This window comes from Apus apus, chromosome 2, assembly GCF_020740795.1.
Source record: "Apus apus isolate bApuApu2 chromosome 2, bApuApu2.pri.cur, whole genome shotgun sequence".
Taxonomy (NCBI): domain Eukaryota; kingdom Metazoa; phylum Chordata; class Aves; order Apodiformes; family Apodidae; genus Apus; species Apus apus.
In genome coordinates this window covers 65,648,185-65,669,363 of record NC_067283.1, presented here as the reverse complement: position 1 = coordinate 65,669,363, position 21,179 = coordinate 65,648,185, and the positions used below count along the sequence as shown (strand labels likewise).

At 41.1% G+C, this 21,179-nt stretch overlaps 1 protein-coding gene and 1 long non-coding RNA gene across 5 annotated transcripts in view; one reads left to right on the top strand and one right to left on the bottom strand.

Annotated features, from left to right (window-relative positions):
- Positions 1-1,256, bottom strand: part of CAP2 (cyclase associated actin cytoskeleton regulatory protein 2) — a 70,443-nt gene extending 69,187 nt beyond the window's left edge. For 2 of the 4 annotated variants that reach the window (XM_051611493.1, XM_051611494.1), the window contains exon 1: positions 895-983. The gene's annotated coding sequence lies outside the window, so the exon portion shown is untranslated. The other 2 variants (XM_051611495.1, XM_051611492.1) reach the window with 2 other exon arrangements.
- Positions 380-21,179, top strand: LOC127381319 (uncharacterized). Its single transcript, XR_007888685.1, has 3 exons — positions 380-524; positions 7,361-7,487; positions 20,764-21,179. It is a non-coding gene; the product is annotated as an uncharacterized LOC127381319 (long non-coding RNA).

The following is a 21,179-nucleotide window of genomic DNA, read 5'->3' as shown; positions in this document are numbered from 1 at the left end:
GGGGGAGCAATCCTCTCAGATGCCGAGTTACTGCGGAACGCAGCATCTCAGCTTGGCCCTTCTCCCTCGCTTGCCTTCCTCCTGCTCCCTCGGTTCGTCGCCTCCCGTTTGCAGAAGCCCTGACGTACTCGTTGCACAGAAAGGTGCAGACTGTGTCTCCAGGTCTCTCGCCCTGGGGTGCAGGGTCACCCTGTCCCCGGGGCCCAGCCTGCGGGCTCCGCAGCCCCCCGCACCCCCCGCGCACCTCTGGCTCCAGGCGCGGCGGGAACCCAGGACCGGGACCCGCCACGCCAGCACCACAAGCTGCCTCCCTCCCTGCGAGACCGTCTCAGGCGGATTCAAGAGGATTCGAGACTGGCATCGCTTGGCAAGAGTCAGGTCTGCATGAGCAAGGGGAGGGCACTCCCGAGACCCGGTGGGAAAGCCGGGCCGGGCAGCCCTGGAAGTCCCTTCACCGACCGCGGCCCGGGAGGAGGAGCAGGAGCTCCGGGCTCAGCCCCACAGAGGAGCCCGCATCTGCTGCGGTATTTAGCCCAGGGCTTCCCCCCCCCCCTGCTCCCGACAGCTCCTCGCCCTCCCCGCGGCTCCGGGCGGAGGCGGGAAGGCGGGCGAGGCGCAGGTGACCGGGGGGGAGGGCGGCTGAGGGGCCAGGCGGACCCCGGGCCGCCCTCACCGGCTGCCCCGGCCCAGATGCCGCCCGGGGCGCTCCCCTTCCCACCAGCGACCACCACACACACCCCCCCGTCCCCAGGATGTCCGCGGCCGCCCCGGGCCCCCCGCCACGGGCCCCCCGCCCCGCTGCCGCCGCCAGCCCGGCCGGGCCCGCCCCGAGCCTGCCCGGGCCCGGGGGGTCGGGCCGCTCCCCACCTGCCGCCCCTCCCGCCCTGCAGTTACCTGCTTTTTTTTCTTTCCCCCCCCCCTCCTCCTCTCTGCAAGGAAAATCCGTGGCCGGTCACTCGTTCCCCCCTCCCTTCGCCAAGCCTCGCCTCGCCGCTGCTCTACCTTCTCCTCCTCCTCCTCCGCCTCTTCCTCCTCCTCCTCCTCCTCCTCAGCGGGAGCCGGTGTCAGTCAGTCCGTCAGTCAGTCAGTCCGTCAGTCAGCCCGTCCGTCACACCAGCTGCCCGGGCAGGCAGGGAGAGAAGCGCCCGGCGTCTTCCGGGAGCGCCAAATAAAGACAAGTCCAGGAGAAGAGGGAGAGGGGACGCGGTGGCGGAGATGGAGCAGGAAAGCAAAGCTAGTGGGTGGGGTGTGGAAGTGAAGAGAGAGGGAGAGGTGTCTCTCGGCAGCGGGGCGGCGGCGCGGAGCCCGAGGGAGGAGAGGGCGGCGGGGCTGGAGGGGGCAGAGGAGCGGGAGAGGGCCCAGGCACCCGAGGGCTGTGCTAGCCCGAGCACCGCCGCAGCTGGGCCCACCCTGGGGCGGCTGCCTGCAGCCAGTGTGGCCACCACATCAGGGCTTCTCCCGGGAGGGAAACCCTCCTGCCCGGGCCTCATCTGTCCGGCTCCGCGGGCTTCACGCTAATCCATACCACTGGACAAACGATGAAGGGAGTGGAACATCTCCCTGATGAGGAAAGGCTGAGGGAGCTGGGTCTCTTCAGCTTGGAGAAAAGGAGGCTGAGGGGCGACCTCATCAGTGTTTACAAATACGTAAAGGGTGAGTGTCAGGGAGATGGAGTTAAGCTTTTTTCAGTGATGACCAGGGATAGGACAAGGAGTAATGGATACAAATTGGAGCATAGGAGGTTTAAGGTGAATATCAGAAAAAATTTTTTCACTGTGAGAGTGACAGAGCACTGGAACAGGCTGCCCAGAGAGGCTGTGGAGTCTCCTTCTCTGGAGACATTCAAAACCCACCTGGACGCCTTCCTGTGTGATGTACTCTAGGTGACCCTGCTCTGGCAGGAGGGTTGGACTAGATCGATCTTTCGAGGTCCCTTCCAACCCCTAGGATTCTGTGATTCTATGATTCTATGAAATGGGAGCACGTGTGTTTTGCAATGGCATGATGCTCATCACCGCACGGAACCAAGGGACAGCTGAAGTCTGTTTCGCCTCCCAGTCTCAAATGAGCTGACTTTCTGTGCCAGCCTTCAGAGAAGGCCATGAATTCACAGCCCTTCAAGGAGCGGTTTGCTCTTGAAAAATAATTCATTATTCAGTGATAATAAAATAGATCGCTTCTGTTTTAAAGCCAACCACGTGGTTGACTTAAAACTATTTCCCTATCAAATACACATCTTATTTTAGCAGACTTCATGTTTCTTTTCTGATGGTGTGACAACAACAGTGTAAAATACGGAACACAAGAATTGGTTTTAATTTTGCAGTGGTTGAAATGGATACTGAAGAAAGTAATATTTTAAAAAGGATGCCATGGTTAACAGCAGCTCACAAATCTCATGTGCCTAAAGACAGCATTAAGCAAAAGCAAACTGACTTGCAAGGATCAGTCTGGGATCCAAACCCACTAGCGCAGACATTGTAATTGGTATTAGAAAATGCAAAAAAATCAGTGCCACGCCTTCCTGTGCACTGTGACAAGAGCTGCTTCTCCTTGGCATGTATAAACAGCCAGATTAAATCAACAGAACAGTACAGGTTGTAAATCAGCGGGTCTTGCCAGACCTTCCAGAAGGAAAAAGGGTAGTATGGAATTGGAAGACCTGATTGCAAAAAGGCACAGAACACAGAAACTACTTAAGAGAAGCAAAAAGAAGCCCAGATGATCTATTTCTGAAACAAACAAACAAAAAGCAAAACAAACCCAAAAGGATTAAGAAACTATGAAACTACTACACTGAGATTAAAGCTCAAGGTCCATATTCCATACGACTTGGAGAGAAAAAAATCCCAACAGCTATGTGTCAGCATGATAAGTGTAAGGTTTAGGATGATAAATTCAATTGAATTTCTGTTGAATGTCAATTTAATTTGAGCAAAATGTAATGTAGTTAACATAAGTTTTATAAGCTCTTACTGTAAGAGCACAGCCAGGCACTCCCCACCTTCCTTTTACATCAAAGACATGCGGAAAAGAGGGAAAAACTGTTGGGAATTCCCTTTCCATGGCTAATTTTCCTTACCTTTCCATACCAAACTGGCAGATGGCCTGCATGTCTAAAACAAGTTCCATATAACACAACTTCACTCCCAGCTTCTAGTGCTTTCTTCATGAAACAAACATGTTCTTTTTCTCTTCCCCAGCAGAATGTTGGCAAACTTAAAAGGCTAAGACTAAAGTAAAGGGAACAACAAGAAATAATAAACTTAGTAAGAAGGGAACAAAGGGAGGTTCAGTAATTGCGAATTGACCTCATAATGCAGAGGAAACCCAGTGGCAAGCAAAGATGTCGGATGCCATACCTGAAGCCTTGCAGTTTCTGTATCAATGAAGGCAATCTTAAAAAGCACTTCTATAAAGAACTTGGTGGTTATTAACTCAGGCTGAGCAACAACCTCCTAGACAGAAGAAAGGAATGAGAGATGTGCAAATGTTGGACATTGCAAAATATTGAATGTGCAAAAATATTAACTAGAAGATATGCTATTGTTTCATCTCATCAAGGTAAAATAAGGCTTGGACAGCCATAAAAAAATGTTTTGAAAATGCTTGGCACTGGCATCATGTGCAACACTGAGCAAGGAATGACTGGAAGATCAGGCTTTGGGGCTGAGTACTTTGCCCTCAGTCTATCCATGCATTCACATATTGGTTTAGATTTCTGTGCAGAAAATGCACTGATGCCAGTAATTGCAACAGCATAAGTTAAATGTTTCTATTTGTATACTTTTTTAAAGTGGGGACATGGTCACCAACTTCAGGATCAAAACATTCAAAAACCCATTACAATTCTAACTGATGAGGAGGACTAATTCAGTCCTCCTGAAATTATAATGAGTGATTCTTATGCAAAAACCTGCAGTAGTAGCTCTCTTGCAGGAAGTTACCAAATTAAAATATAGTAGCTCATGGAGCACAGAGTGTGACATTTAATATAACTTTAAAATTACGTTTCATTGTACTTTTTGGCTTTGCTACTGCAGACATCTGTGCCGAGGCTGGCATGTTTTATTCCCTTTTATAGAAGAACGCATTTCTAAAGTTATGCACAGATCCCAAAGTACACATCAGATGCTGTAGAGCCAGGCTATCAAAACCTCTATAGTATGGCAGCATTTTAACCTATCTAGAGGAGAATACTCCGGTGTGTCTTTTATTTGCATACATGTTTTTTCACAGACGGCAACCGTTGAAAATGTTACTGCTTCCCTTCCCAGTATTTGTTGAAAATGGACTTTCAATGTATATGATAGCAAATTTTCCCTACTGATATAAATCGCATCTAAATAATTCATAGATGAGTTTGGAGAAAACCACAAGTATTGTAGCTAATTTCCTTGATTTCATGAAGTCTGTGGTTTCTGGTGCAACCCGGAAAATTTTACTATGAATTAAAATTGCAAAAGCATTTACTGGAGTGAAAATAAGTAGTAATATTATGTGAAAATCTTGGTAGTCTGACTTGCTAGATCTGCTTAAATAACACTGGAGTGCATTCAGGACAAGACACTTTTTGCTTAACAATTCTGCTGTTAAGTCTACAGAATTTTAAGAACAGCATATAGCTAATTAACTGAATGTTAAGGGAAGAGCACTTTGTGGGCATCTTGTACAGATCAAGTGTCAAGACACACAGGAAAAAAATGAAAGATTCCGTCAAAGAAGTGGACTATTCCTCCTCTTTCAAACTAGTGTGAAATAAGGCTGAATCTGTCGTAATTCAATTTGATCATCTGTAAAATAAGATTAAGGCAGATTCAAATTACGTTTAGTTTCACAGATGTCACTGTACTGCATTTTTAACTCTTCTCTGTATTCTCCTTTATGCAGTAAGCTCTAGGGGTGTAGACCTCTCATTTCATAATTGTACATTAATTAGCTGTATGCTTCTCTTTAGGCATGGCAACATAAAAAGTTAAATAACAACCATGTGCTTATCATTAAGTATGTGAGTAATGGCATCCCTGTGTTGTAGAGCACTTAGGCATTCTGGTTGTATTTAAGCAGCTTGTCACACAGGGATGGAATTGCTCACTTGTTTATCGTTCAGTATATGTTTAAAGGCTTTGTTGAGTCCAAGGGGAAAATATCCTGATCTCACAAATGCTAATTTTTGTGACTACTTTTACTAATGGTAGTTTTGTGGTTTAATTCAGTTCTGTGGAGCTGTTCTTTTGGAAGAGCTACTCAGTGAAAATTGTAGGCTTTGGCCCCAGTTCTGCTATTTACTTTGCCCTGTCTATTTATTATTTTGAGATACAGGCATCTGTTGTATTTTTGCTGAAAATCCTATTTTATACAGTACTGGGTTTTGATACGGTTTTCATGCCAAGTTTCATGTTTTTCATTTAATTATGAGCAGAACTTTTGGTGAGGATGATTTAGCTGAGAATCAGAGAATCAGAAAGCAAAATTTTCAAGTATGTGAGTGTAATGTTATCATGTCACCTTGAACTACTCTTTTGCTGTGTATGAAACCAGTGGAAGCAGCAGTCAAAAGGAATGATAAAGTCTTACTCATTGGTCAATATTAGTTTTCCTGGTTTAGAAGTGTTAGAGTTTCTGTTTGAGCTTCTTAGCCCTGTTTTGATCTTTCTTTCAGTTTAGGTTGAGGGGATGCATGAAGAGACTAGCAGTGTCCTTGAGTTATGCATCAGTGCAACTGAACAAAGTGAGGCACTGCTTCCAGATTAGTACTTGAATATACTGTCCTGCTTTGACAGAGTTTCAGCACAGCTTTGCTGTGATCCTGGCCCACCATTCCAGCTCCAGATGTGAGCTGTGAAGCATCTTACTAACATAATTGCAGCTGGTTAAATGTTTGTGCTCTTGACCTTGTCATTGTCAGTGCTTTGTAATCCAGTTGTGCCTGAGGAAAATGCAAGCGTACCCAAATGATGCTTTAAGCCAAAAACTCCTAAAAATGTTTTGTGATCTTCATGCCACAGCTTCTTTGACTCATTCAAAATGTCCCAGAATCCTTAGGAGCTCCAGTCACCTTCAGAATGTGCAAATGGATAAGGCATGAAAGTCTGGTGTTTAAAACCATTTCTTGTGGCTGCAGTTTTCTTTTACTAAGACATTCCTTTCATTATTGTCTGCTGCTGTTTCTTTCATTGCCATGTGTATGATGGCATCAACATCATGATCAGAGCCTGTCAAGACTTTCTGCATCTACATCATCAGTAAAATGCATCAACCTTCTTCATGTACTGTTCTGCTAATGTTTAAAATACCTTGTCTAGGGTTCAGTAAGAGCCATTTCTGCTTATTACTGAGGAGGTTCTGCCATGGCTTACATTTTTCCCAGTGTATCTACATTGCAAATATTTCTTTCAGCCCCTAGAGATAGAAAGCATTGAGCCAGCTCCAAACTTTTTCCTGGGATGCTTTACTAATGATTCCCTGAGATCAATATTCTTGTTGCATAGGAAGGCCCAAACAGTTGGTGCAGCAGAAGTACTGAAAAATCCAGGCACACCAAAAAGGTGTTTGGGGTTTTTTTTCTAAAAAGCTGGGGATATTTGAGGTTCTTTTATTGCTATTTCTGAGGTGTTGGTGAATAATGCAGTAATAGATTCAAGGTTTACTATACTTACCACTGGGCTAGAAACTTAGTTTTTGTTTGAAATAATTACACAATCACCCAATTCTAGAATATGGTGCTTTAAGGAAAACATGAGATTAGGCAAAATTTATGACCAAGTCACATGAATCGATGATGTGGTGACATAATTTTTTACAGGGAGAACATTTTGTATGATATAATGAAATTGCAGTGTGGACAGTTAACCATTGTGTATTGTGATAGTTACATATTTAACGTTTTTCCAAGCTCTTAACTAGACTGTGCCCTTTTTCAGACAGTGGTTCATAAGTAACCCCAACTGCCATCATTGCAGGCCAAGTAAATTACAGAAATCCCAGAGGGATATAATCCCTCTGTTATTTCACAACAGTTAATTTGCTACTGGGTGACATTTGCTACCTACTTCTGCTGATGCTGTACCTAGCTGGTTTTGTCCATCTCCAAGCTCTTTTGTCCTGAAAATGTGAGGGGAAAGTCTGTGTTAGATCAGTCCTGCAGGCAAAAAAAAAGACTTTTACCTTGTCATATTCACCATGCTCAGGCTCGTCCTGTAAGGACCCATTTAGCTATTGGCAGGTATCTTCTGTAAATACACTTACTAGCCTGATACAGACTAGAGGGGAAAAGACCATGAGTTTTGAATGTGAGTCTTTGAAATCTTTTACTTAGTACTTGAAAGATACTGAAGTGATTAATGCTTTTCCAACACAGAACTGAAATGCCAGGGGCAACAGTGGTGTGAATTTTCTTCTGCTCCTTCAGCCCCTCCCTCAGCCAAGAACTTGAGCAGTGAAGATACATCCTTCTGCAAAATGAGACTGCTGGCAAGGATCCTTAGGTACAGTACATTACTTAAATTAATATGCAGTTTTGTCAGCCTAAATTATTATTTTACAAATTCTGACTACCTAGATTATATACAAGGAGCTGGTAGGCAGAGCACCATACACCTTAGCACAACCATTTACTCTACTTTTCATTCTCTCCAGAGCAAACAGAGTGGCATCTTTTTATTTTGCAATATTTTGAGATCTTTTTGAGACTGCCCCCTTTTCTGAAATCTGTCCTTTCAATACTTTTTGTTTTCCTGAACACTGTACCAGAAGGGTTTCCTCTGTTGAGTTCTTTTATGAGAAAGATTCATTTATGACAACCTTGTAAGTATAAAGCCAAAAAAATGTTTTAGGACACATCAAGCCAACTACTAGAGTAGCCAGGTTATCTTCCTGTCTTTGTATTTTATTTTATTTTTTCCAAAAAGGGAAGGAGGAGCAAAGAAAATAAACAAAGCACATTTAAATTTAATGCCTAAAATGGATTAGAAGGAACTATAAATATTTCACACTGATGGGGTCAAATCCTGGTCCCCCTCAAGTCAGTGAGTGTTTTGTCACTAAGATGGTCAGTATTTCCCCCTGCATTTCTGGATTAATGTTTTACTTGAATTAATGTAGGCCAATGGTTTAGATATCAGAAATAATATTTTTGTTTCAGAACTAGTGATTTATTTCATTCTTATTTTCTTGCTTTCCTATATTTATACAGGCTCTGTACATACAGCACTGTATTTCTAAAAGCTATCATATTCTTTAGAAAATAATATTATTTGCTTTCTTTAATAATTGATCTTGGAGTCCTCTTTTAATCCTCCATCAGACATGCCATTCTTGTATCTTCATAAAGACGAGAAAGGCAAACAACACTCTAAGGCTGATTTAGGAATTAGACCACGAACATTAAAAATATATGAAGTGTTGATATAAATAAGAACTTCAGTTTAGATTCTGGTTCAGTTATATCAGCACCTCAGAAAACACTATTGGTTATATACAGATTTCTGTGAAGGTAAATGAAAAAGGAGCACAAGAGAGAAATATGATGAAGATTTGATATTTAGCTTTGAGCTAATATGGCTGACAATATATGTAGCATTTGAAGGAAAACAGAAATGCCTAGAGTACAATTTAAGTTCAACAGTAACTGCAATGCAATTGATAATGTTTTTGAAACAACCAAATAATAGTTGACAAAAGAGCTTTTTATCCAAACTTCTGTATATCCTATTAGGTTAAAATATAAATATTTTAGATGGAAGGGAAAGAACCCAGAAGCACCTTCATAGAAAATCAGTGACCCATAAGGACTTGTAAGGTCTTTCGTTAGATTACTGTCATACATTTGATGTACATGTCAGATTAGTGAGAGATCTTTCAGCATCTCAGTGAGGTTCAGCTCCCTCTTGTCCTTCTTGTCTGTAGGAAGTCATCTGCCTCTACAGCTCAGCTGCTGTGCTATCTCCAAATCTTCGTTGTAAGCAGCTCCACTCATTTTCCCAGTATAAGATAACATCAGATATTGCAGCTGGTATAAAACATTGTTTCCAAGCTGTGGTCTTGTGTTGTTTATAAAACATTAAATGGTAATAAGCAAAATAGTTGTGCATTGCCATAAAGAATGTATGTACAAAGTCAAACCAGTATCATCTATGCCACAGCATATATAATCAGCCAAACCTATTTTGTTTTCCTGTGGTTGGTTGCTTCAGCGTGGTTGAGTGGTTTGTGTATGGCTTCTGTGATCTCAAAGGAGGCTTTTAAGAAAGATGGAGACAAACTTTTTAGCAGAGCCTGTTGCAATAGCACAAGGGGTAATGGTTTTAAAATAAAAAGGGTGGATTTAGACTAGACACCAGGAAGGAAGTTTTTTTTTACAATGAGGATGCTGAAACACTGAAACAGATTGCCCAGAGTGGTGGTAGCTGTCCCTAGAAACATTCAAGGTCATGTTGGCCAGGGCTCTGAGCAACCTGATCTAGTTGAAGATGTTCCTGCTCACTGCAGGGGGGTGGAGTAGGTTATCTTTAAAGGTTCCTTGAAACCCAAACCATGATTTTATCATTTTATGATTTTCTGTCTATGTACCTTAGTGATAAGCAAAGATAGGGACTATAAGGGGGGACCTCAGGGATTACATTTCAGCAGCAGCAAGGAACGAACTGTTGAGAGTTCTTTTGTATAGCACTCAATAAAAGGAAAATAAAATGTGTTAGAGGAACACTGGATTGAATCTTTTGTGAAAACAAAAGAGAAGAGGATCCCCACATTAAAGTTCTTGGAATCACAGGCCTATATCATCATTTGGGGTGAGCAATATGTATTATCCTCTCTTTCTGAGTCATCCATCAGTATTTACAATGGTTCACCAGTGTTAATCTGATAATGTTTAAGAAGTTGAAATAATTCTGAAGTGTAGCTTGTTCTGATTTTTGTGTGGCACAGGTCCCCAGCCAAAAGATCGTATGTCTTATGTGGTCACTTACTGTTCAATTAATAAAAGCAGTGCAGAAGGGACTGTTATTTATTTGCTTTTACTAGTTATTTTGGTATTTGTCACTACCTTTTTCCACTCTCCTGTTGTAATTTTGGATATTAGTTCTAGGTCATTAATCACAACCTTGTTAATGTCTTCGTTTTCTGGAATGCAAATCTTCATATTCAGGAGTACAACCAAAACCTAGATTCAAAGCTGCCATGTCACATTTCTGATTGTTGTCTGGATGCCAATAAATAACAAGCATTAGAACAATTACTTTCATGTATGAGTAAAAATACACATATATATTCATGTTCTCTGATGCAGATAAGGAAGAGGAGGATGAGCAGAGGCTCAGATCCTCAGGTGTTTATGTCTCTTACAAAAATATATTTCAGTAAGGACACTAAATAGAAGATGGGCAGTACCAACATGCATCTGTATGATTCCTGGGGCTGTTTTTAGCAATGAGAAGTTTATACAGGAGCCTTTCTGAGCAAAACACCTGCTGATTGTAGTCCACTTTTGTTTGAGGGAGAGCCTCAGGTTTAAAGGTCTGTCTTTTCCAGGATGATTGAAGTCACCACAAGTTTAGAGCTTGATTTGAAAGAGCAGGTGGCAGTCCTTATGCGTCTGCTCCTGTTCCAGCTGACGTCAGATGTTACCTTTGTTTAATAGGAGATAGCTGTAATTCAGCAAATAATTAGCAAAAACGTCAGTAAAAGCGTCCTTAAACCTTTGTGCAGCTGAATCAGCTCACCTTTGAAGAAAGCTTGTCTCCTTCAGTTGTTGGGGCTATTGACAGGAGCATCAGGAGCAGCTGCTGCGTGGGTGGGTGTGTGTCTTGCCGGGCAACCTCGTTCACTGACTCTGGATTTCAGCTCCCACGCTCCACCTGCACGGGGCATGATTACTCAGTTTCTGTACAGCAGCAGTAGATTCTGCCTGGTGTTAATACTTGGTTGAAAAACAATCACAGTAGTTCTTTTTAAAAATATTTATGTGCAAGGAATGCACTACCAGGCCCCCTTATGCCATACTGATGAATTTCAGAATACCTGGAAAGTTCTGCTTGCATGCAGAATGAAGAGTGCAAATGCATCAGTATTATATATTAGGACTGGTTTGTAATATGTATGTGTATCTAAATACACATACGTGTATGTATATACACATAGAAGGGATCGATTTTGTATAAGGAATTCCAGTACTACTAGTGCTCATAGTTTCTTCTCTGTTGTCTCTGTTATACACATTGAATTGAAGAGTGTGCCATTAAAATATCTGGTCAAGAACATAGAAATATCCCTTTTTCTCGATTACTCTTTTTCTTTGCTAGTACTTTTTTAGTTTGTAACTTTACTTAAAGCAAACAATCAGAATAGCTTTTCTTTAATTTTCTTTTCTTTACACGTTTGCTGTTGTGGGTGTCTACTATAGATCACCAAACCAGGATGAAGATGTCAATGAGGCCTTCTACAGACAACTGGTGGTAACCTCTAGATCACATGCCCTGGTGCTCATGGGTGACATCAATCACCCTGGTATTTGTAGTAAAGCCCACACAGCCAGGCATACTCAGTCCAGAAGGCTCTTGCAGTGCATCAATGGTAACTTCCTGATGCAGGTAGTAGAAGAGGCAATGAGGAGAGGTGCACTGCTGGACTGTTATTTATTTAACAAATAAAGAAGGTCTGGTCGGGGATATTAAGGTTGGGGACAGCCTTGGTGGCAGTGATCACGACATGGTAGAGTTTAGTATTTTACAAGGAAGAAGCAGGGCAATAAGTAGGTTTGCAACCCTGGACTTCCAGAGGGCTAACTTTGAAGGTAGGGGCGCCCAAGAGAGTTGGTTAATTTTCAAATGTCACTTCCTCCAAGCTCAAGATAAGTGCATTCCTTCAGGTAGAAGAGGAAGGAGACCTGCATGGATGGGCTAGGAGCTCCTGAAGAAAGTCCCATGGAAGAAAGAAATTTACAGTTTGTGGAAGTAGAGACTTGTCACTTGGGAGAACTCCAGGAACACTGTCAGGGTACGTAGGAAGGCCACAAGGAAGGCCAAAGCCCTCCTAAAACTAAACCTGGCTAAGGAAGTAAAAGAGCACAAGAAGGGCTCAGTGGTAAAAGGAAGACTAGGGAAAATATGGACCCACTGCTGAATGAGGTGGCAGCCCTGGTGACAGAGGATGCAGAGAAGGCAGAGTTACTGGATACCTTCTTTGCTTCAGTCTTTACTCCTAAGACCAGCCCTCATGAATCCCGGACCCTGGATGTAAGAGAGAAAGCCTGGAGGAAGGCAGACTCTCCACTGGTCAGTGAGGATTGGGTTAGAGGTCAGTTGGGTAAACTGAACATACACAAATCCATGGGCCTCAGTGAGATGCACCCACGTGTGCTGAGAGAGCTGGCTGGTGTTGCTCTACCACTCTCCATCATTTTTGAAAGATCATGGCAAACAGGAGAGGTGCCTGAGGACTGGAGGAAAACTGATGTCTTCAAAAAGGGCAAGGAGGATGATCCAGGAATCTACAGACCAGTCAGCTTCACCTCCATCCCTGGAAAAATGATGGAGCAGCACATTCTAGAGGTCATCTCGAAGCACGTGGAAGAGAAGAAGGTCATCAGGAGTGGGTGTCAAGAAGGAGGGGCCAATCTCTTCTCAGGCGTGCTCTGTGATAAGAGAAGGGACAACACATGCAAATGAGAACACAGGAAGTTCCACCTCAACATGAGGAAAAAAATCTTTACTGCAAGGGTGACAGAGCACTGGAACAGGCTGCCCAGAGAGGCTGTGGAGTCTCCTTCTCTGGAGACTTTCAAGATCTGTCTGGATGCGTATCTGAGTGACCTGCCCTAGATATTGTGGTGGTCCTGCTCTGGCAGGGGTGTTGGACTCAATAATCTCTAGAGGTTCCTGCAAACCCCTAACACTCTGTGAATCTGTGATGTATATAGAATATTTAATATAAAATGCATAGTAATTATATATTGTACAGTATATATAAGACATGGTATATACCATAAGTTTTGTAACGTATGATGTAGAATATGTGTAAGTATCTATCAGAGAATCAAAAAATTCTTCATGTTGGAAGGGACCTCTCAAGGTCATCTAGTCCACACCCCCTGATTTTTTTTCCAAAGTTATTTTTTATTTCAGCTAGAAGATCCTTTTTTTTTTTTTCAGTTTCTTCTGCCTTATTTAAGCTATTTGTATGCTGTACCCTAAACAAAATAAACTAAAGATAAATGTATAAAGTATATAACTACATAAAATAAATGAACCTGGAAGAAAATTTAAAATAATTTCACCGAAAAGAATGATCACAAAGTTCAACATTGTAAGCAGCTATTTCTCATTTGGAATTATTAATAATAATATGATTTATAGCATCTACAGCTCTGTATCTGAGTTATTCTACAATTCTCTATAATCTAATCACTCTAATTATGTGGGGTTTTTTACCTCTAAAAACTGGTTTGATCATTCCATGTGAGCCACACCCTGAAAACTGAAGGCCTTGCACGCCTGATTTAAGATTTAACCTAGTATCAGTGTTAAACCTGTTTCAGTCTGTCATTCTCTTGCTTAAAATGCTGTGGAACACTAGGGTTTCTCTTTGCTTGTTTAGCAGATAGATTATAAGCTGCTGTGGCTTAGAACTTGATTACTGCAGTCCAAGGTGTATAGTACAGTTTTCTTCCACTAAAAATTAACTGGGGGAAAAAAATCAGTGACTTTTTTTTCTTTTCAAGTGCATTGAGTGCAACAAAAAGCCAGTTTGATTAGCACTGTGAGCTAAAATGTCATTATTGTGCGCAGAGCAGACAACAGACAATCAGACCTCCTCACCTACACCCAAAAACCATCCACCTTTCCCTGAAGTGCTGTTGTTTTTATTTGCTCTTGCTGAAGTTCTCAGCAATCGTTGCAGTTGCTGATCACCAAGAACTGGGCTGATACCACCTCTGATTGCTTCTAGACTTCTGAAAAGGTTTTGTGGGAATTTAAAAAAATGGCTGAATATGTCATGTTGCTTTGGGCTATCATGATTCTACAGTCTAAAAGATCCCTAGCAGTAGAGCTGCAGAATCCCTGAGAAGTTCAGGAACCTGACTCTGTGGTGACCTTTTCTGAAAAAAAGGTCAGCATGCCACAGACAGACTTGCCAAGTCAACTGCTTTTCCCTGTAGACTAAAGCTTTGTGGTCTTATCCACAGATCTGTTAGGAACCTTGGCCAAGCGGCTGCTTTTTGTTGTTTCAGGCACTATTTGTGTGTTGAATGAAGTTTCATACTAAGTGAGAGTGACTTCAGCACAATGGAAGTAAACTTAGCATTAAAAGCCCTTAAAATCCATCCTGTGGCTCCCTCTACATTACCTCAACATTTTTATGATTTGAATGCAGATTTCATAGATTCTTCTGTAGGATTTGGTTCTGTATGAATCTCCCTCTCCCATTATTATCCTTGTTGGTAATTTTTTCTCTTAAAGTTGAGGGGGCACTAGGGAGTGATCTTCCAATCATTTGAATTAGCTTGGAATAAAAAAAACCCTCATTACTGCCACCTCATTATTACTACCTCATGATTTCCTATGCCAAAGAGCTTTCAAACACAGGGTTTTATTTCCTTTACTTTATGGGAGCATTTTTGTGGTAAAAAGTATGGACAGGCCATTACCTGTTATTATAAGCACGGTCATAGAAATGCTTTGACAGTTGGGAGTGGCTTGGGGTCACAGTTTTGCTTTGACAGTGGCTTGGGGATTTTTGGTTTTAAGTGAAGATTAAATTTGGTTCAGAACAAATGCATGCTCTTCCCATCCTCTTTCTTCAAATAAACTACCCTTAATGAGATAAAAAGACAGTTATACTGGAAAGACTGGAGAAGCTGAAGATCTTGTATTAAGCTTCTTTGGTATCATGTTTTCCCCTATTTTCCTTTATCTGTTTCTTTGCACCTTGGAGTATCTGTTTAGGGCAAGAACAGTGTCTTTGGGAAGTGTTCATCTGGAGACAATCATGCGATTTCTTCTGTTAATATTTTAGAAGTGGACTCTTACCTGTAACAGTTAGTTTTGTCTATTAAATGTTTCAGGTCAGATTTGCATTTCTTCTGGGTCTCCAGACTTGTACAGGAAGCTGCAGAGATCTGCTGATTTATAGCCATTGCACATCTGACCCAGTATTCATGCAGTCACTTGGCTGAAATATAATCTGAAACTAGGAATGTGTATGCTGCTAATGACTGAAAACTTTATTTATGTGACTGATGTAGCAAAAATAACTGAGAGTTGACAGTGGCTTCTATATTGAATATTGTCAGGTCACTGTCCCTTCATGCCCTCACAGACTCCCTAATAGACATAGAATTCAGATGGTGGGCACAGATATGGCACTGGAAAGTGGGGTCAGTTGCACTGACAGGGATAGATGGATCGTGGGCTGATCCGAGAAAAAGATGTTACTTAATTTTTTATTAACCTCAGAAGCTTCAATCAAGGTACTTACTTTTTAAGTATGAATATGTCAAATTCCTGTGTGAGTCGCTGACCAGATCCTGTGGATCAAAATCTCAGTGGCTGAACTTTGCACTGGACTTCATAAGAATAACTTGTACTTGAGAGTCCCAGTGATACCTGTCACTGCTGCAGGTTCTGCGTTCAGTTAGCTCTCCAGTGTTGCAGCTTAGCACAAGTACATTAATCTAGAGTTTATGTGTGCTCTGAGTAATAACATGTCATCAAACCTGTATATCAGTAGCTACATATGCAGGGAATAAAGATAGATTGTTCTCACCCATGGCAAAAAAGGAGGGGGTCTGTATGTCACTTGGCTGTTTAGTTGTTTTATGATTCCATTGGCTCGATTGACTCAAATCAGGTTTTATGATACAACTGGCTCTTCAGCATTTTATGGTATTTTCCTCATCAAGTTCCATCTGTTTCAGAAGGGTGACAGATCTGAATTTGTGGAACTCCTGTCCTTTGGTATTATCAGAAGGACGCAGTGAGATATTTTGAGTCTGGCAGCACCGGTGGCTATTTTGGCTGGTGTTGTGCAGGATGAAATGGGATTGGCCATTACCAGCTCCATGAGTGTGTTCTAGCAGCAAACATTTGGTTGTCTCTGTGGGCTGTATCTGCTGACAGTACACTTGTAGTCCTGTCCAGAAAAGAGGAGGGAAACTAGTGGTGATGCATAACATAATGCTCAAATTTATACAATTGCTGTGGTTCCGTAATTCAGCAAATGCTGGATTTTACAGCATGATCCCTGATCAGGTGTGAGTTTCTGTTGCAGCTTTATGAAGAGCTGAAACTTTAGCAATCATTTTGCTTATAGGCCACAACTTTTCACACTCCTTCACAACTTCTTAAATAACCCATCTTTCAAAAAAATACAGATTTCCTATGACTACTCATTCACAAAATGCCTGCTGCCTTCTTTTGTCTGAGCAGAAGTTGTTTAACAAACAGACATTCTGTATTGATCCTCTGTCTCAGCCAGGTAAAAATTACCATTAAAACTGCAATAATTCTAGCTCAAGTATTTTGAAAGAACTGATATAGTCTGCTCCTCTCTTTTTAATGTGAAAAAATGTCTGTATTTTTCTAGCAGGTTTGTGGGTGTTGTTTTTTTTTTTTCAAAAATAGCCACGACAGGACAAACTCAGTGAAAGCTACACTAGGATAAAACCTGGTCCACTGATACTGAGTTTATTGGAAACTCCCCTCCTGCAGAGAGTCATCTAAGGTGTTTGGTTCTGCAGCTTTGTGCTACCACACCTGTGTTAGTTACCTGGAGAGTGTATTGTTTACATTCCACACGTTGTCTGACTCTCAGTCCACACACAAATGCATGCACATACATTCACACTGCAGTGAGCAGAAGTGATCCAACCAAACTGATATACTGTACAACAAAACAAAGTAGAAAGGTTGAGGAAAAGGCTTTGCAGAAAAGACTTCTAGACAGCTACGTTCATCCACCTGTGTGTAAGTTAAAGAGGCAACTTTGTCTCAATGCTAAAAGAATTTGTTGATTTAAAGAAGAAAACCAATTTGCAAAAAATACATGCTGTGTGCATAAAATGAATATGTTGCATACTTATCTGGTATTCCATAGCACATGTGAGATAAAATTCAATATGCAGTTATGTTAAATTGTTTACTATATTTGGTTAATTCTTCCCATTCTTTCATATCTCAGTGTTTGATAGTAGTCATTTAAGTCTGTGACATCTGTTCTTGACTTACAGTCTGTGGCTTTTAGAGAGTTACAAATGCTGATTTGCAAAAGCTATATGGAAATATGTATTGTAATATCAACATTATAAAGCATCCACACTGTGTCAGCTCTGTTAACTAGATGCTGACACTAGATTTATTGGAAGATGGGACTTGAGAATTAACCAAAACAAGAATATAGTTCTTGTCTCCAAGCTCTTAGAAGTTCTTGTGCACCTCCATTCATCCTCATAGAAGAACTTATTTAAATGGACTATGTGCTTATGGATTTTTGGTGTAATGATTTTTTCCAGAGAAAATTTTGTTACAAGCTATGAAAAATGTGGTGGAATACTTTCCTTAATTTTTTCCTTCTTCTTAGATGATGTTTTTCTTCTTTAATGAACTGGAGATGCTGCTTTTTACAGGAAATATTTTGAGAGTTTCAAATAGAAATTTTCCCCAAATCAACTTGATTTTCTGAAATGCAAACTTGTTGAAATATAATGTGAACTTTTTCCTCAATGGTGTCAAATGGTCTATCTAAACACAGGCTGTGCTCACTGTTATTCCTTACTGCCTGTATTTGATATCATAATTAAGGTTATATCTTTCCAGCTAATAGGGATTGTTCTGTCAGTTATCAGCAGAGTATCATTGCTGTTGATAGAATACATTAATAATTTATTGTGTTGCCATATTGCTTTGTAATTGTCTCTATGAACTGCCTTCAGGATTTAGTTCAGGTTTAATCAGAGGCTAAACCAGGTAATCCCTCCCTTATATTTCTATTTTAAAAAAATAGTAAATCAGCTGAAAACCTTTTATACAGAAGAAAATAAAACTGGGTGAGGAATCTACAGAAGCAAGCTTTACCTCAGGTGAGCTAGTCCCCCTTGCATCCTTTAACAAGCAGCAGAAAGAGGGTCCTCATTGGAACTTAGGGCATCTATTTGTCTCAAACAGAGAGCAAGAGTAGGGAGATTAATTTTCCTAGAGTAAAGTTAGGCTTGTGGAAATGACTTTCAATTTTCTCTAGTAGAAACAAACCTGCTTTGCACCAGACTACAGAATTCAGCACTGCTAAATGTGAGATAGAGAATGATAGTGTTTGGTATCAGCACATAGGGCTTGTCTAATTCATTGCAGGAGCAGGAGGTTATATATCCTATTGTCTTTTTTTCTTTTTTTTGAAGAAGGAAAGTACTTGAACCCATTCTTGCCATTTAACTTGATGCAACCCCAGATATAGAAAGTGATTCTGTATTTTGTATAGTGAATATACAATCCCATTCTCATTTCTCACTGTCAAAGATATCTAGTGATCTCATGTGGAAAGTTCAGAGTGCTGTGTCACGGTCAGCATATTTGGTTTCTTTGGAGCTAGGCAACCCCAGCTTAGTCTATTCCAAATAACATTTCTTATTAATAGGGTTCTTTTTAGAACATTGATAGTACTTGGCAGGTATGGGGAACTGTGTGTGCTAGATGATGGCCTAGTTAATTGTGGAATTTGATTCTCCTTTATTTCATGAGCTGACTTGCAAATTCTTTCCCCTTTTTATCAGAGAAGCTTTTTGGAACCACCAGAAATCAAACTGGGGAGGAACCTGGGATTGTTATTCTCAGATCTGATAACAATCTCACGTATTGCAAAGATCCCACAGCTGTCTTGACTTTAGGAGTGTTTGAAAACATCTGTTAATGCACCTTATTAATGCCATCTAGTCTGAAGACAAGACCCCATCCAAAGTTCTCTGAAGGTATCTGGAGAGCTTTCAATGACTTCACTGCACTTTTGAGACAGCCACTAGACCCTGAGAGAGGGAAGCAGTTTTCACTCAGTATGAAACTGTCTGTGATTCTGTTTAAAATGCATTTTCCAGCCTCTCCACTACTTAATCCTGCTAATTCTATGCTTGCTTCTCTCCTGACTGCTGTAGTGACCAAATCCATTCTTAAACTCAAACTGGAAGCTCCTTGTGGTCTTTTTCAAAGCCTTGGGATAGACTTCCTTTCTCCTAACAATTTTAGAATGAGCAGGCAGATCCAGAAGGGTTCCTTTCTCAGGCACTTCCAAACATGTGTCCCTTTCTGCAGCCTGATGAAATGTTTATAAATGGATTTTCTGGGTTTGTGATCTATTTCAAAGCAAGTGCTGGATGCCAACACTTTTTGCCATGGCTCATCTGTGGACAGTGGGCACCTGTTCCAGAGAAGGTTTTTCACCCTGGCCTCTCCAGTGGGTAAATCTAAGGTTCTATCTGGATAAGAAAAGGTCTTCAATAAAAAGGAACAGCCTTGGGTGAATCAGACAGAAACTTAGATGATATGCAGAGAAGAACTTTGTGGGTTTTTAAAAAAATATTATTTTCTGAACTCTCAAACATGTTTATTCAAGTGACACTTTAAAAGGGAGCTTGTAGAAAACCCAGTTAAGATTCCATAACTTTTAAGTACCTCACAAGGCCACATTTCATTTTAGTTTTACCAAAATATGGAGAAAAGGGAGGCTAATAACTTTGGAATTTATTTTTTATTACAATTAGTAAGATCACAGTCAGATTTTCCTATAGCCATACAGGTTTGAGACAAAATTTTACATGACCAATGTAACAAGAAAGCATTACAGTGCCAAAATAATGTCTAAGTATAAGCACCAGGTGTGTCTCTAAACTCTCTAAACAGTTAAGAGGAATTTATGGATAAAGTGTTTTCCTTGACCCTGAAAATCAAAGGATTTACATGTACCAAAGTACACTTCTTAAACATACATAGAGCCTTTTCCACGTCAGTCTGCAAGAGCAGTGTAGGGACTGGGGATGCTGTTGGGCTACTGATTACAAATTGTAAGCTGAAATTAGCTGAAATTTCTTCTAAATTTCGGAGCTTTTGCACATAGTGTGGGAGATTGAGCAGTGCTTAGAGAACAAGATACATGAGATCTGTGAAACAGCAAGAGGTGAGACTTGATTATCTGATCACGGACCTTTGTATTTTTACCACCTTGGTGATTTAGCACCATGCTGTTCTCCTGCTCTCAGCTTCCCAGCATTTGCCAGTAGCCAAAGTGAGTTTTCAGTTTGGTGCTTGAAAATCACAAAAGGACTTGAATGACATTCCTACTAGGGCAGAGAGAGGCTGTGGAAATCTGCTGTCATTCCATCAGCCCACAGAAGCACTCCAAAATACCATGTTCTAGGGGAGAGAATGAAAAGTATCTACAACACCAAATGTGGCAGCTGGAAATTATTTAAAAAAACAGACAAGATGGGGTAGGCCAATCATGTTACAAGTGCTAAGAGAGGCAGCTGGGAGATTAAAACGGCCTGAGAGCAGTTGAAAGATGACAGCAGTTTGCTAGCAAGAGTGTCTAAGAGTTAAGTGGCTGTGTGAAAACATGCTGAAGTGATAAGAAAAACAGCTGGAGAAAAACAAAATTTTAAAGCCCATGAAACAGGGATGAATATGCAAATTCTGCTAACACTATTGAATGAGTAAATGAGTTACTTTTTTTGTCTCTCTGCTTTCCTGTGTTCCTCGTGTTTTCACAAATTTCCTCTTTCTGCAGAACCTGCAAGAGTCCTTTTCTGCTGCCATCACCTCCTTCTCTTGATCTTTTGGTTTCTGGTTGTTTCCTCTGCAGAAAACAGGTATCTCTGAACACTACAGTTCACTTATTAATTCTTAAGCCAGTACTTTAACAGCTTCTTTTTTTATTTCCTCAACTTACCAAGACTTTCCTTGCTTATCATCCTGAATGTGAAAACCCCTCAGTGGAATACCATGCTCTGTGAAGAAAACGGGCTGGTAGCCATTGATTTTTATTGTTCCAAATCTCATTCTGTGTAGGACTTAATAGATTTAGATGGCTTTGTATTCCAGAGAGCTAACTGGAGGAGCTGGCAGTCTCTAGAATTTGGCAGGTTATAAAACAAGCTTGTAGTAAGAACATGGTGACTTTGGAAAATAAACTATGAAAATGCA